The 16,233-nt window shown below is 38.9% G+C and overlaps 1 long non-coding RNA gene and 1 other non-coding gene across 2 annotated transcripts; both read left to right on the top strand.

The window, feature by feature from the left end:
* The first annotated feature begins 532 nt into the window (after positions 1-532).
* Positions 533-8,785, top strand: LOC108587990 (uncharacterized). Its single transcript, XR_001906784.4, has 3 exons — positions 533-644; positions 1,774-1,861; positions 8,471-8,785. It is a non-coding gene; the product is annotated as an uncharacterized LOC108587990 (long non-coding RNA).
* Positions 1,969-2,072, top strand: LOC118147034 (U6 spliceosomal RNA). Its single transcript, XR_004733214.1, has one exon. It is a non-coding gene; the product is annotated as a U6 spliceosomal RNA (small nuclear RNA).
* Positions 8,786-16,233: the final 7,448 nt, after the last annotated feature.

The raw sequence follows: 16,233 nt of genomic DNA, 5'->3' as shown, positions 1-16,233 counted from the left end.
ATCACAAGTAATCTTCACAGGCAAAGTGTGTTTGAATTTTATAGGTCAGAAAAAAGGCTCAGAAAAGCTAATTCATTCATTCAAGGCCACATAGATGTTAAGTGGTTTTGAACCCAGGATTTTAGAAGCCACTACACTGAGCTACTTCTTACAGAAAGGTAGGATCGGAAATTAGATCAGACCTGTGTTTGCATCTGAGATAGCTGAGATCCACAGAATCAACTTGCTCAAGGTCCCAGAGCCAGCTAGTGACAAAGCTGTGATAAGGCTTCACACGGAGGGCTGCTGGGTTTCCCCGTTCCAGCTACCTGGTCACTAACGCCACTGGTGAGGCAGCACGGGAGGTAGCAGCAGGAGTGTGCTTCTGGCTGGAGAGTTGGCGGCTTCTCAAGGAAGCCAGGTGCCAACCTCAGCCAGACCCCCTGACTTCCCTTTTCCCTAAGCCCAAGTTCTCCAACATAGGTGTCAAACAAAATCTCCTGGCATGAGGCACAAACTATTAAATATTAGAACATCTCAATGTGTTTCATCTATTCTAGGTCACACTTTGTTTTCACATAGTCGGATGTGCTATGAAGCCAGCCATAAAGCTCAGGATGACCAAGAATATAATTTGAAAATGAATTTGTTTACTGTCCTTAATGGTAAGTAAACATCACTCTAAGTGCATATTATTCCTTGAGACACTAGCCAATTATGGTACATGAAAATAATTTATAAATAAATAAATTTACATATATTAGGAAGATGATTTAAATGTTTATTTTACTAATGGGAGATGTGATGAAAACATTTGGACCCCACTGCTCAAACCCAACTCTATTGCTTCCAACACTCTGCCTTCTGATAACACAGCTCCCCGTAGGGAAAGGAGAAAGGGAATCTCCACATGATTTTACCCAGGTTTGTGATGATAGTCCCTTCTCCTTCTGAACTCCTGGATGAAACCGTTCTCCAGGTTACAGCTCGGGACTGGCTTGTTCCTCATCATCCACCATTGTCATCATCTCAGCTCCACAGGCGGCCCTTCTTCCAGCTCTCACGGGTTTTAAAAGCAAGACCTAATGATTCATTGTTTGAAAGAGAATGTGTTTTAAATAAAAACAAAAATTAGGTAAATATTAAAAATAGAATCAATACGCCATATAAATGTTAATCATAAGAAAACTGGAATGGGCATGTAAATATAAGAGAAAGCAGACTCCAAGACGAGGCAGACTATCATGTTTAAAAGAGTCAATTTATTAAGATGATATAAAAGTCTTAAATGTATAAATAGGTAAGAAAGTTTCAAAATACCTGACGTAAGAACTGACAAAACTAAAGGGAGAAAGAGACAGATATTCAGCTGGAGATTTAATAGTACTCTCTTGGCCAGATGCAGTGACTCACACCTGTAATCCCTTCACTCTGGGAGGCCTAGGCAGGAGGATCACTGGAGCCAAGGAGTTCAAGACCAGCCTGGGCATCATGGCAAGACCTCATTGCTACAAAGAATTTTAAAATTAGCTGGGCATGCTGGCATGCACCTGTAGTCCCAACTAATCAGGAGGCTGAGGTGAGAGGATCACCTGAGCCCAAGAGTTCAAGGGTGAGGTGAGCCATGTTTGTACCACTGTACTCTAGCCTGAGCAAGAGAATGAGACCCTGCCTCAACAACAACAACAACAAAAACTCTCTCAGGAAGTGACAGGTCAAGTAGACCAAAAAAATCTGTTAGATTTGAAAAGATATGAATTAGGTCAACTAACTTAACTTTATTGATGTTTGCAGAACACAATGACCAACAACTCCAGAACATATGTTATTTTCAAAGGCACATCAGATATTAACCAAAACAGACCATATGCTGAGCCATAAGGTAAGTCCCAATACATTTCAAAAAGACTTAAATTTCACAGACAATATTCTCTCTACATGGAAGTAAATTAGAAATCAGTAAATGAGAGATACATGTAAAATCCACAAGTACTTTCTACAACAGCACAGAGACTAATATTGAAATAATGCAGAGATTAGCCTGACCCTTGTACAAGGATGACATGCAAATTCGTGAAATCTCCCATTTTCTTAATCCACAGTTCTTAGAAATTAAAAATAAAAACCTCTAAATAACCATAGATCAGAAAGAAAAACAATCACAGAGAAAATTAAAAAATATTTTGAACCGAATAGTATTGCAAACATAACATACCAAAATATGTTGGATGCAGATAAAGAAATGCGTAGGAAATTTAGAGCTTTAAATGAATATATAAGAAAAGAAAGATTTAAAAATTAACTGATATATATTCCCACATTAATGAGATAGAAAAAGAAAAGAAATTTAAACTTCAAATAAATTGAAGGTAGAAAACAAGATTAAAGCCAGAATCAATAAAACAGAAAAAAGAAAATAAGGAAAACCAACATTACCAAGAGTCAGTTCTTCAAAAAGATAAATAAAATTAAGAAACCCCTAGATAAACTGATCAAGACAAACAAGGGAAGAAATAACAGTAATGAAAAAGGAACATTCAACAGACAGTGAAGGATAAAAAAGAAACATTTTGGGGCTGGGCACCGTGGCTCACGCCTATAATCCCAGCACTTTGGGAGGCTGAAGCGGGTGGATCACGAGGTCAAGAGATCGAGACCATCCTGGTCAACAAGGTGAAACCCCGTCTCTACTAAAAATATAAAAATTAGCTGGGCGTGGTGGTGCGCACCTGTAGTCCCAGCTACTTGGGAAGCTGAGGTAGGAGAATTGCCTGAACCCAGGAGGCAGAGGTTGCGGTGAGCCGAGATCGTGCCATTGCACTCCAGCCTGGGTAACAAGAGTGAAACTCCATCTCAAAAAAAAAAAAGAAACATTTTGAACAAGGTTATACCACCAAACTCAATAACGTAGATGAGATGGGCAAATTCTTTGAAAGATAAAAATTACAGAAACTAATACAAAAAGAAAAATCTTCATTAATGTTTTAAAAATTGAATTCATAGTTTAAAACTTTTTCCTAAAGAAAACTCTAAGTCCAGATGGTTTTATTACTGACTTATCTCAAACATTTAAGAAATAATGCCAATATTAAACAAACTCTTTCAAAAGAGTAGGGAACCAGTAAGGTACAAGAAAATAAAATCATGGACAAATAATTCTCATGAATATAAATGCAAAAATTCTTAACAAATTTAATTAGCAGCCAGAGAATGAAATCTAGCCATCATAAAGAAGATAACGTATCATGGCTAAATGGGACATACCACAAGAATGCTAGGTTAGTTTCACATTTTGAAAATCAATCAATATAGCTTATCGTATGTACAGAGTTAAGGAGAAAAATAATTTGATCATCTCCATAACTCAGAAAAAAATAATTGTTAAAATTTAGCACTTTATAATTAAAACTCTCAGCAGACTACAAATGAAAGGAAACTTTAAACTTTGACAAAACCATCTTAAGAAAAACCTTTAATTAACATCACACTTAAAGGTGAAAGACCAAATGCTTCTCTCCAAAATCAAGGACTCTCACCACTTGCAGCCAAGATTGTATTGGAAGTCTGATCCTGTGAAATACAGCAAAGATAATTTATAAAAACTGGAAAAGAAGAAGTAAAATGGTCACTTCTTACAAATGAATATATTCCTAAGGAACTTACAAAAAAAACTCACTTTTAATAAAATATAAACTTTGATCAAAGTCTACAAGGTCAATATATAAAAGTAAATTGTATCTCTATATACTAGCTACAAAAAACCTAAAAATGGAATTCAAGAACTCTCACTTACACGATCAGCAAAGAACATAAAATATTTGGTAAGACATTTGACAACATTTGTTTAAAATCTCTACATGTAGGCTGGGTACAGTGGCTCACTCCCATAATCCCAACATTTTGGAAAGCTGAGGCAGGAGGATCACTTGAGGTCCAGAGTTTAAGACCTGCCAGGGCAACATAGTGAGACTTCATCTCTTAAAAAAAAAAAAAAAAAAATAGCCAGGTGTGGTGGCATGCACCTGTAGCCCCAGCTACTCTGGAGGTTGCTTGAGCTCAGGAGGTCAAGGCTTCAGTAAGCCAAGATCACGCCGCTTCACTCCAGCCTGGGCAATAGGCTGCAATCCTGTCTCAGAAGATAAAACGAACAAAGCTCTACATATAAAGTTTGAAAGCATTGCTGAAAGAAATTTTTGAAAGCCAGACTAAATGGAGCAATATACCATCGTCATGGATGATCTATCTCTATACCCAAATTGATCTATAGTAATGTAATCTCAAACAACATTCCAGCATGTGATGTTTTGATTTTTCGTTTTTTGGTAGAAATTGAGAAGCTGATGATAAAATGTACATGAAAATGCAAAGGACATAAAATAATAATAGAAAAATCAAAAATATCTTGAAAAAAAGAACCAATTTGGAGGACTTACATTGCTGGTTACTATAAAGATATTATAATCAAGACAATGTGGTATTGATGTAAAGATAGCCAGAGAGTCAAATAAAACAGTACAGAGTCAGAAGTGAATTTAATAATAAATAGTCAATTGCATTTTTACAAAGGCACTAGAGAAATGAATAGGAAAAAAATCTAAAAAAAAAATGGCACTGGAACAATTGGATATCTGTATGGGAAAAAAGTGTATCTTGATGCTCACCTCATAATATACACGAAAATTAATTTGAGACAGATCAAGACCTAAATACAAAAGTTAAAACTACAGAGCCTCTAGATGAAGGAAAATACCATCATGAATTTGGAATGGCAAAGATTTCTTAGCTAAAACAAGAAAAACATTAACCATAAAAAATTTATAAGCTGGATTTTATTAGAAGTAAAATCTGCTTATTAATAATAGGTCTATTTAAGTAAATAACATGGTATGTTACACATTAGGAGAAAATATTTGACAAATAATTTATGAAAAGAATATGTAAATATCTCTTACATCTCAGTAATAAGAAGATAGTCCACAAAAACTGGTGAAATGCTTAAACAGATACTTCAGAGAAGAATATGTAGCATGTGAAAAGATGGTCAATATTAGCAACTATCAAGTGATCAAGGAAACACAAATTAAACCATTACCCTCAGCATCATCCAAGTGTCGGCAAGGATGTAAAGCCACTGAAACTCTCATACGCTGTTTTTGGGAAAATAAAATTATGTAACCATTTCGTTTTATTTTTTTTTCTTTGGTTTTCCTCTTTCCTTCTTTTCACAGGTATTGATAGATAACTACTTTGAAAAACAATTTGGTAGTTTCTTAAAAAGTTAAACAAACACCTCTCATATAGTCTGGCTGTTCTACTCCTAGAAATTTACTCAAGAGAAATAAAAACATAGAGCCAAGAAATTATTGTACAAGAATATTCATAGGTTTGCTTATAATTGTCCAGAAACTAAAAAAAAAAAAGTCAATCATCAGAAGAATGAATAAAGAAGTTGTGGCATACCCACAGTCAAAAAGAATAAACTACATTAGACACAAAAATATGGATGAATCTCCAAAAAATTGTGCTGAGAGAAGCCATACAGAAAAAGGATACATCATCTGTAATTCCATTTATGGAAAATTCTGGAACAGGCAAAGCCAATCTAGAGTGGTAGAAATGAGATTGTTACCTAAGGCAGAAGTGGGTGTAATTGACTGTAAAGATGCGTAAGGAAATCTTCTGAGGCGAGAGAAATGCTCTATTATCTTGATTGGGGTGGTGGTTATACACACAGGTGTGTGCATTTGTCGAGACTTGCCAAATTATGTGCAATAATATGTGTGCCTTTTTTCTATGTAAATTGTACATTATAAAATCATAAAACTGATTTAAAAACATCAATATTTTACTCACTAGAATAATTAAAATTAAAAAGGCATAAAGTGTCAAATATTAGGATTTTCCCGCTAGAAGTATAAAATGGTAGAACCTCTTTGGAAAACGGTTTGGCTTCTTATGAAGGCAAAGACCCATTTACCAGATGACTCAGCATTTCCACTCCCAGGTATTTGCCCAAGAGAAAGAAAAACACAGTCTACAGAGACACTCATACAAAAACACTCGCATCAACTTTATTCATATTTGCCCCAAACTGGAAACAGCCCAGATATCCATCAACAGGAGAATGGGTAAGTAAATTGCGGTATTTTCATGAAATGTGACACTGTGAAGAAAGAGGAGGAGGAGAACAAGGAAGAAGAGGAAGAAGAAGAAATAGAGGAAGGAGGAGAGCAACAATAAAATATAAGCAATGACATGAAAAACACTCAAAAACAAAGTAATGAAGAAAAGAAGCTACACACAAAGACAATCGTATAGTATGATTCCATTTACATTAAATTTTATAAAAGACAAAGCTACTCTGTGATGCTAAAAATCAAGAGTCCTTGCCTCAGGTCATGCAGGGAAGGGCAAGAACTGATAGAAAAAAATGTTTTGGCTGTCATGAAAATGGTCTCTATATTAACAGATGTGTGATTTAAACAGGTATCAGCATTTGGCAAAATTTATCAAACAATACCTAAGATCTGTGCATTTCACTGAATATAAAGTAAAATTTAATTTTTTTAAAAGTCAGAAAAAATAGAAATTCAGTTTCAAATGCTTGTGAGCCAAAAAAAGAAGCAATAAAAATTAGTTTAAATAAATATAGAAAACATTTTCAAACTACTTTATAATGAAAATAAGAGGAATGTAGCTGAGGCAGCAGTTGGAGAGAAAATTAATAGTCTTGAACATCTATATTAGAAAAAGAAGTCTAGGCGTGGTGGCCCATGCCTGTAATCCCAGCACTCTGGAAGGCTCAGGCAAGAGGATCACTTGAGGCCAGAGTTCTAGACTAGCCTGGGTAACATAGGGAGATCCTGTCTCTACAAAAAATAATTAATAATAAGAATTAGCTAGGCATGGCAGTACAGACCTATAGTGCCAGCTGCTTGGGAGGCTGAGGGAGGAGGATCTCTTCAGCTCAGGAGTTCAAGGTTACAGTGAACTGTGATTGTGCTACTGCTCTCCAGCCTGGGCAACAAAGCAAGGCTGTGTCTCAAAAAAAAAAAGAAAGAAAGAAAAAGAAGAAAAGCTAAAATAAATGAACTAAGTGTTCAACTTAAGAAGTTTGGCCAGATACAATGTCACCTATAGCCCCAACTACTCAAGAAGCTGAAGCAGGAGTATCTGCTTGAGCCCAGGAATTTGAGGCTGCAGTGAGCTCCGATGGCGTCTGTGAATAGTCACTATACTCCGGCGTGGGCAACATAGTGAGATCCTTTACCTTAAAAATGTTTTTAAATCAGTGTTTAAAAAAAAGTTTGCAGAAGTGTACCAGAACACACACAAAGAAAGAAGAAAGGAAATAATAAAGGGTAGAAATCGGTGAAATGGAAAAAGGGGTTTAGAATAGGGAGGGCCATTAAAGCCGAAAGTTCCTCACCGTCTTCTTCAGGTAACAGCAACAAACACTAAGCAATATCGATGAAGAAAATGATAAAAGGCACAAATACTGAATATTAGCAAGGACATTAAAAGGAAATATTTTGAAAATTTGATCCCAATAATTTTGAAAACTTAGATGGAACAAATTCATAGGAAAACATAAGTCACCAAAACTGACCTAAGAACTAGAAAACCTGAATAGTCTGAAACCATTAAAGAAACTGAATCAGTGGTTTTAAACATTCCCACAAGGAAAACGCGAGGCCCGCATAGAAAGACCTACAGGCAAATTCTACCGAAACACTCAAAAAAGTCAAAATTCCAATCCAACACACACTCTTCCTAAGAACTGAAAAAATAGGGCTCGTCCCCTAACTTAATTTATGAGGACAGAAAGTCCTGTTATCCAAAGCAGAAAAGAAAATACCTAAATGGAAGCAGGGCATTTAGTATATTAAGCATCCATTTACCATTTGTGAAAAGTCTTATGAAACTAGGAACCTTTAGATCTAATAAATAGTGTGTACCCCAAATGCCCACATCTTTCAGAAAGCTGAGTAAGTGAAAGTATTTCATTTAAGAGAACCAGACACGACGTGTCCCCGTTATGGTGCAATGGAAAGGATACAACACCACCTATGAAGTTGACTTGCCAAAAAAAGAAAGAAAACAAAAGAAAATTGACCCTAAGTGTAATCGAGCCTCTAGACCAACCTTCAGTTTACAGGCAAGAGCTCCAAAGAAAGAAACGTTAAATAGCACGATTTTTATGACTGGGGGAGGTGATGGCCAGTCAAACCCAGTTTCTCCAGCAAATAAACACATGGAGCGAGGGGGAGACAAGTGCAGAGAATATTAGAGATTAAAAGAGACTTAAAATTAATCTTGAGATAAAAGTTTATTGCCAAAAGAGGACTTACGAGATACATCAACCAAAGGCAATGTGAGGACAGTGTTTGAATCTTAAACAAACCAACTTATTGATAAAAGCTTTTTTTGAGAAAATGCTAGAATGTGAATGTAGATTTTATTATTAGATCTTAAGAAATTATTGTTTCAGCATGAGAAACACGAGCGTCATGAAGAAAGGGGACACATTCTCTGCAGAATTTCCGAAGGGTTTTCGTCCGTCTCTGCTGCTCTCATTTGCTGGCCATTGCATTGGGGATCTGTAATGGAAGGCATCTGACAACCTCCACCAGCGCCTTTTAGTGAAGAACTGGACTCTGGCTTTGCTCGTTAGTGGGATTACTTCTGAGCTTGCAGCGTGGCTCATTGAAGAGCTGTTAAATCCTTGGGCGGCTGCTGCACTTGTGTTTATTTGTTCTGTAAATGCAAAAAAAAACCTAAGTAAAATATTTTTAAAATTAAAAAATAATTGTTGTTGCTGGGTGCAGTGGCTCATGCCTATAATTCCAGCACTTTGAGAGGCTGAAGTGGGAGGATTCCTTGACTCCAGGAGTTTGATACTAGCCTGGGCAACATAGGGAGACCCCCCCTTCTCAACAAAAGAGGAAAAAAATTAGCCAGGTGTAGCGGCGCACACCTGTAGTAGTCCTAGCTACTTAGGAGACGGAAATGGGAAGACTGCTGGAGCCTGGGAGGTTGAGGCTGTAGTGAGCTATGATTGTGCCACTGCACTCCAGCCTGGGCGACACAGTGAGACTCTGTCTCTTAAAAAAAATACATACATACATATATATGTGTATGTATGTAAACTTCGAAGACAAAAAATTATAATACTATGAACAAATGTTTTAGCAAGAAACAAGGAGGACACAGGCTTCTCTGTTCACCATCATGGGGCCTCCTGGGGGTCCAGGCTGCTGGTTCAACCGTCTACACCACAGCTCCCTGGCTTCTGCAGGTACCATTTATTTCTCCTTTGTTCTTTAGTGCTCCCGGCTTAAATCCTGTCTATCCTGCAAACCCAGCTCAGATGCTGCCAATAGCCAGTAGCGGTTGTGTTAGTTTTCGAGTATCCACACCCTCTTCTTCAGGTAACAACATCCCTATTTTCTGTTTTTCTTCAACTTTTAAGTTCGGGGTACACGTGCAGATGTGCAGGTTTGACACATAGGTAAATGTGTGCCACGGTGGTTTGCTGCACAGATCCACCCGTCGCTAGGGATTAAGCCCGGTATCCATTAGCTGTTCCTCCTGAGGCTCTCCCTCTCCTTGCCCATCTCTCTTCAGGCCTCAGTGTGAACAACAACGCTATTTTCTTTGGAATAAATACCTTTAATAACTTCATATGGTTCAAATGAGGCTGACCTCACCAACCACTTTCCCCGGGGCATAGGTAGGCAGGTGACTCAGGTCTGACCAACGATAATATCACCTTGATTGCAGGGACAGGCTTTTTACCCAGGCTGAACTAATTAGCCAAAGAGTGTCCACTCCCAGACTTTCACTGGCAGTATTAGAAAAGAGGCACTTTCTCTTCTCTGGGTTGCTAATTTAGAAGAATGAAAGCCTGGAGCTGTCGTGGTCATTTGTCTGCATAGGAGAGAAGACCCTACCTCAGAAAGACGCGCCATAAGAAATAGAGACACAGCGCCTGATGCCAACTTTAGAGTCCCTGAATGTGGCCATACTTCCCCGCCTCTAATCAGACTCCTTCCTCAATCTTGCAGGATATTAATTAATGAAAGACCCTGGGTGGAGGGAGAGATGAAAAGAGAGAATAAGAAAGAGAGGGAAGAGAGCAAGAGAAAATGAAAATGGGAAGGGCAGAGAGAAAGAGGGAGGAAGGAAGGCAGGGAGAGAATGCATTGTCTCTAGAATCAAGAACAAGACAGAAGTCTGCCTGCTTTCACCACTTACTCAACATTGGACTGGAGGTCTTGTAAATTTCAGTAAAGAAAAATAAATGGTAAAATGTACAGAGGGACTGACTCTCTGGTGTCTGGCCCAAGAGGGCCAGAGGATGCTTATCTTAGAGAAAGAAAAGCAGGCCAGGTGTGGTGGCCAGTGCCTGTAATCCCAGCACTTTGGGTGGCCGTGGCAGTTGGACCACCTGAGGTCAGGAGTTCAAGACCAGCCTGGCCAACCTGGTGAAACCCCATCTCTACTAAAAATACAAAAATTAGCTGGGTGTGGTGGCGGGTGCTTGTCATCTCAGCTACTCAGGAGGTTGAGGTGAAAGAGTTGGTTGAACCTGGGAGGCAGAGGTTGTAGTGAGCCAGGATCGAGCCACTGCACTCTAGCCTGGGCAACAAGAGTGAAACTCCATCTCAAAAAAAAAAAGAAAAGAAAAGCAAGGAAGGACTAGGAACCTGATGGCTTCTTTAGCCAAGAGGAAGAACATTTTGGACAGGAATAGTAGGAGCTGTTCCAAGAAACTTTCAACTATTCAAAAATATTTCTTAAATGTCTCCTGTATTTTGAGTATTCTAATGAAAAATGATAAACAGAACTGGTTTCTGGAACAAGTCTTTGTCCCTGTAATTAGTAGCCTGTATACAGTTTATACTCTACAATTATTTCCATCTTCAGAAGGGGATGATTTGTTGTATTAATGATAGGTGGTCAGTGGTGACTTATGATGGGGAAGCGGGGGGAAAAGTGGATAGAAAGCAATACATAAAGGAAAAAAACTGCAAGTCCTTGATTAAAACGCTGCCAGGTGCAGTGATTCACACTTGTAATCCCAGCACTTTGGGAAGCTTAGGGTAGAAGGATCACTTGAGCCTAGAAGTTCAAGACCAGCATGGGCAACAGTGAGATTCTGAATGTACAAAAAAATAAAAAAGTTAGCTCCCAAGGAAGAGGAACGAGGAAGGGAAACAGGAGCAGCTGATGAAAAGCGTGATTATCCTGAGCTAGTTCCAAGCTAAGCCAGTGACCCAACGCAACGCCGGGAATGCACTGAGCTGTGACCCACTCGTATCTCATAATCTTCCCACAGCACAGAGGGCAGATCCAGGTGGGAGGACAGGATTACCAACGCCCTGTCTTTGAAAACACAGTGCTCTTCTGTGTGGATGTGGGTAGGCAAGCACGGAGAAAACACCTAATTGCTCTGGAATCTGGGAACTGTGTGTTTGGAGATGGCCCAGCTGGGTCCTCGCAGGGCCCCAGGTCCTCACAGAATTTGGTGGGATGGGAGGTCTGGGTGTTCTCTCAGCTATGCTTCAGCTGGGCCGGAACCAGCAGAAGATCCTGGATCCATCCCAAAGACCAGTGTGGACCAGAAAGGTGGTTATGTATTTATCATGAGCACAACTTACTTCTAGGCTGGGCGCAGTGGCTCAAGCCAATAATCTCAGCACTTTGGAAAGCTGAGCCAGGAGGATTGCTTGAGGCCCGGAGTTCAAGACCAGCTTGGACAACATAGCAAGACCCCATCTCTAACAAAATAAATAAATACAATGAAGATTTAAAAAAAAAAAAAAAAACAGCTTACTTCTATAGACCAAATATCTGTATATGTTATCCAGAGAGGCTACCTTTTCCAGGATTAGAGTACCCAAGAGACTGATGAGAAGTAACAGTGTTACTTTGGAATTTCTAGCCCCTTCTGGTCTTGACTCTCTGGGATAAAATACAGGAATTACTCACCCCCATGCTTCATCATATTGTCGCAAGAACTGAAACAAACAAGCATGTATCTTGGTATCTCTGATGGTTTCTTCCCATCAGTCAAAGTTCACAGGCCAGCCCCACCTAGTCAGCACAAGAGCAGCCTCTATGCATTTTAAGAAGGGGGGCAAACATTCTCCATGTCTCAAAACGCTCGTGCCCCTGACTCTGCATCTTGACGTCTTCTCCCTCTCAGTCTCTGGTTCTGTCTCTCTCTGCCTCTCTGTCTTCCTCTTTCTCTCACACACATGACAAGATGTATGTTCAAGGATGTTTATTGAAGCAGTCTGTAATAGCAAAAGATTGTAAATTAGCCTGAATTTCCATTAAAATGAGGCTGCTTACATTACGGTGCATCTGTAACATAGGAAATTACGTGGCTATTAAAAAGTAGTAAGTTAAGGCAGCTCTCTGTACTGAGAAGATTTGCAACATTTCAAAAATGCATTTAAAAAGTTAGAAGATTTCAAAGACCAGTGTGCAGAAGAGCTATCATTTGTGTAAAAAGTATAAATATATACAGTTAAAAAAAATTTTTTTTTACAAGAGAGTGTCTTGTTCTGTCACCCAGGCTGTAGTGCAATGGCAAAATCATAACTCACTGTGACCTCAAACTCCTGGGCTCAAGGGATCCTTCCACCTCAGCCTGGCTGTAGGCATTACACACCGTGCCTGGCTAGTTTTTTAATTTACTTTGGAGATGAGGTCTCTCTATGTTACCTAGGCTAGTCTCGACCTCCCAGCGTCAAGTGATCCTCCCATTTTAGACTCCCAATGTGCTGAGATTACAGGCATAAGCCACCACGCCAGGCCATATACATAGATGTTTTTAAATGCTGAGACCACCTTTGAAAAGATCCATAAAACCTGGTAATAGCAGCTGCCTTTGAAAAAAGGAACTGAAGATCAGAAGTAGAAAGGAGACTAACTTTTCCCTGTATACTCTTCTGCCCCTCTGGAATTTTGTGCAAGTGTTAAGCAATCATTTATATTTTAAAATATAAAATATATTTTTTTATATTTTATATTTTATATATTTTTTAAATATAAAAAAGTAAACAAGGCAGGCTGCCTTTCCAAAGCAAGGAGTATTTACATTTCATCCAATTTGGGGAAAGCCTAAGAACTCCTCAGTCTTCATTAGAAAGTATGGCTTTCTAGGGCCCACACATCTGGGTCCCACCCCAACCCCCATCTTACTTCCTTGGCCAGAGTGGCAGAATCTTAGAGAGAGTCTTACTTCCTTTTACTTTCTTCTCTTTTTCAAACTGATTCCTTTCTTTTTGTGCTTGTCATGACATCATGTTCGTTTCAATATACTTTCCTAACATACCAATGTTTCCAGCCTGACCACTTGTTTCATCCTGATTATAATTCACGATGGCAGCCCCTGAGGAGCCAGAGGCAGGCTGATTGCACTCACTGAATCGCTGTCTCTTCTGGGAAGTCCCTCCCTCCTCCGCGTTAATCCTACCCCTGGGGATTCCTGTAAATTTCAGCGCACAAATAGCCCTTTTGTCACCTGAGAGTTCTGTTCTTCCTCCTGACTTCATCCTCGATCCCTTTTTCTCCTAGACTTTGGGCCCATTTCCTTGTGGGTCCTATGATTCCCTTTCTGCACTTTTTAATCACTCAAATCTCCAATCCTCTCAACTCCGATCTCCCACCTTTATCATTCACCAGTGCCAGATCACAAAGCCTCCCAGATCACTCAGGTTTCTGGTAGGAGGTTATAAAGGACCTCTAAGATCCAGCACTTCCCACAAGACAATGCCAGACCATGAGTCTACTTCTCTGTATCTCCTCTCCTTCATTCTGTAAAACAAACATAAAATTCCAAACAAAGGGATGGACCCCTCCTCTCAGCCAACGGCATTCCAAAATTCACCTGAAAAACCAGTTTAGCCATGATGGGAAGGGGGAGTTGGACATACCTCATTATACCCTCCTCCCTTTGGAATTCAAGCACAACCACCAGCATTAACATTAAAACAGATCTTAAAACTTATAGAACAGACTGTTCGTAGCAATAAGATACATCATGTGATAGCAGGTCCTGAAATAAATAAACGTATTTTACCCCAAAATATATTTCTGTTATGTATTTTGAAATGGTCCTGAAAGCTGTCTCTTATGGGGAAAAATCTACATTCTATAGAGACTCCTCTTCCCTTTCCAGATATTTCCCTGATCCAGGAGAGAATTAACTAAAAGTCGAATATCTTTTTTAGTCTGGTAAGAAACATTTACAATCTATTCTCTCTGAAGCCTAGTGCCTGGAAGTCTCATCTACATACTAAGGACCTTGGCCTGCACAACCCCTTATCTTAACCCAGATGCTCCTTTGTATTGAATCCAAGTCTTTAGATAATAACTTAAGTCTTTCAATCAGAAAATCTTCATCTAGGCCAGGCATGGTGGCTCATGCCACTGATCCCAACACTTGGAGAGGCCGAGGCCTCTCAGAAATTTCGCATTCACAGTTTGAATCCTTGCTCTGTTGCTTATCAGCTGTGTGGTCTTGAACATGTTTCCTTTGCCTCATTGAGCCTCAGTTTTCTTTCTGAAAAATGAAAGTAAGAATCCTTGCTTCAAAGGGAATAGTGGAGATTGAATCAGATTTCTATGTAAAGAGCATATTTTATGCCTGGACTCAGAGTCAATGCTTACTTAGCAAAGGTAGTTCTCTCCCACTGAGTATCTTCCAGCCTTATTCTTCCAGCTTTATTCTACAGAAAATATGCCACATACACTTACCAGCACATGCGGGAACACCCATACATATTCATATGGCCCAAGAAACAAGAAATTTAAAATTTAAAAAAATTTTTAAAATATAGTAATTACTGTACTTTATTCTATTTTAATCTCCTAGGAAAGAAAGTAAGGCGAGGAAAAGCATGTGTTGAAGAAGAAAAGAATGAGCAGGGAGTTGAGGAAATAGACAGTTGAGAAGCAGAATTGGGGGAGTGTATGGGAGTAAGAAGTACACAGAACTCTGATCAGCAAGGAGCTTACCTCCATGATAGTTTGGTATGTACAGCTGGTTTATGTTCTAATTTGTGAACTTGGCCCATCCAGGATAACAGAGGATATGGAGGAGAAATGGAAGTTGGCCACAGAAAGAGAAAGACTTGTGCCTGTAGATGGCCTACTAGGAGATGACCCTTTGCTGAGCTGGGGAGTCAGAGTGCAGAGTTTGGGGTAGCTGAAGCAACTGGAATCTGAAGGGCAAGGTATTGTGAAGAAGAGAGAGATGTACAGGGAAGGGGTCTACAGTTGTAGGTTTGAATCACCCACGGGGTCTTAGATCAGGGTTTGACTGAATGTGCACAGTAAGACTGTAGGATTACCAGAGAGGTCGATATGGGGTTAGGAATTGAGCACAATATGAGATAAAGAAGCCCTGGGGATATTGGAGATCCAGACCAGCCAGAATGAAGAGATGTCATTAACACCTTGTTGATATCTCAGGCATCAGACTGAGACATCACAGAAGCTATAGTCAGGACTACACCCTAGAGTATAGCCTCATATAGATCCGCCCTAAAAACAAACTAACTAACTAACTAACTAAAGCCAAGCCCTGAAATAAATCTGAGTTTGAAGGTTGAGTGCCATGAAGTTAGAGGGCCTGGGCTTTTCACAGATTTGCCATAACAAATCACAAAATACAGTCAATACAAGTTCAAGAGGATCAGCTGGTGACTGACCGAACTGTATGCTAGACCAAAAATTAATGTTCTTCAGGTGTAAATAATGGATTCCATAATTTCTGTCGCATGTCATTGACACACTTAGAGAATTGACACACAATAGAAAATCAAAAATTAACTAACTATAGGTAAAAAAAAAAAAAAAGAAAAATGTGACCCATTGTCATGAAAAAAATTAGGCAATAGAAATTAATCCAGAGGTGACCTAAATATTAGCAGACAAACACTAAAATATGATATAAAAATATGTTCAAAGAATTTAAAAAAATATGGTCATAATGAGTGACAAAAGAGGGAATCTCAGCAGAGAATTGGGAGTTATAAAAAAAGAACAAATGGAAATTCTAAAATTGAAAATTACAATAGATGGAATAAAATATTTACTAAATAAATTTAATGGCACATTGGAAATGAAAAAATAAGTCAGTAAACTTGAAGACAAATCAAAAGAGTCTATCCAAACTAAAGAATAAAGAAAAAAAAAACAGTAGAAAAATAAATGGAACTTCATGGGCATATTGGA

The sequence above is a fragment of the Callithrix jacchus genome, chromosome 13 (assembly GCF_049354715.1).
Source record: "Callithrix jacchus isolate 240 chromosome 13, calJac240_pri, whole genome shotgun sequence".
Classification (NCBI taxonomy): Eukaryota; Metazoa; Chordata; class Mammalia; order Primates; family Cebidae; genus Callithrix; species Callithrix jacchus.
The sequence above is the reverse complement of the archived record's forward strand: the minus strand, read 5'-3'. Positions and strand labels throughout refer to the sequence as shown.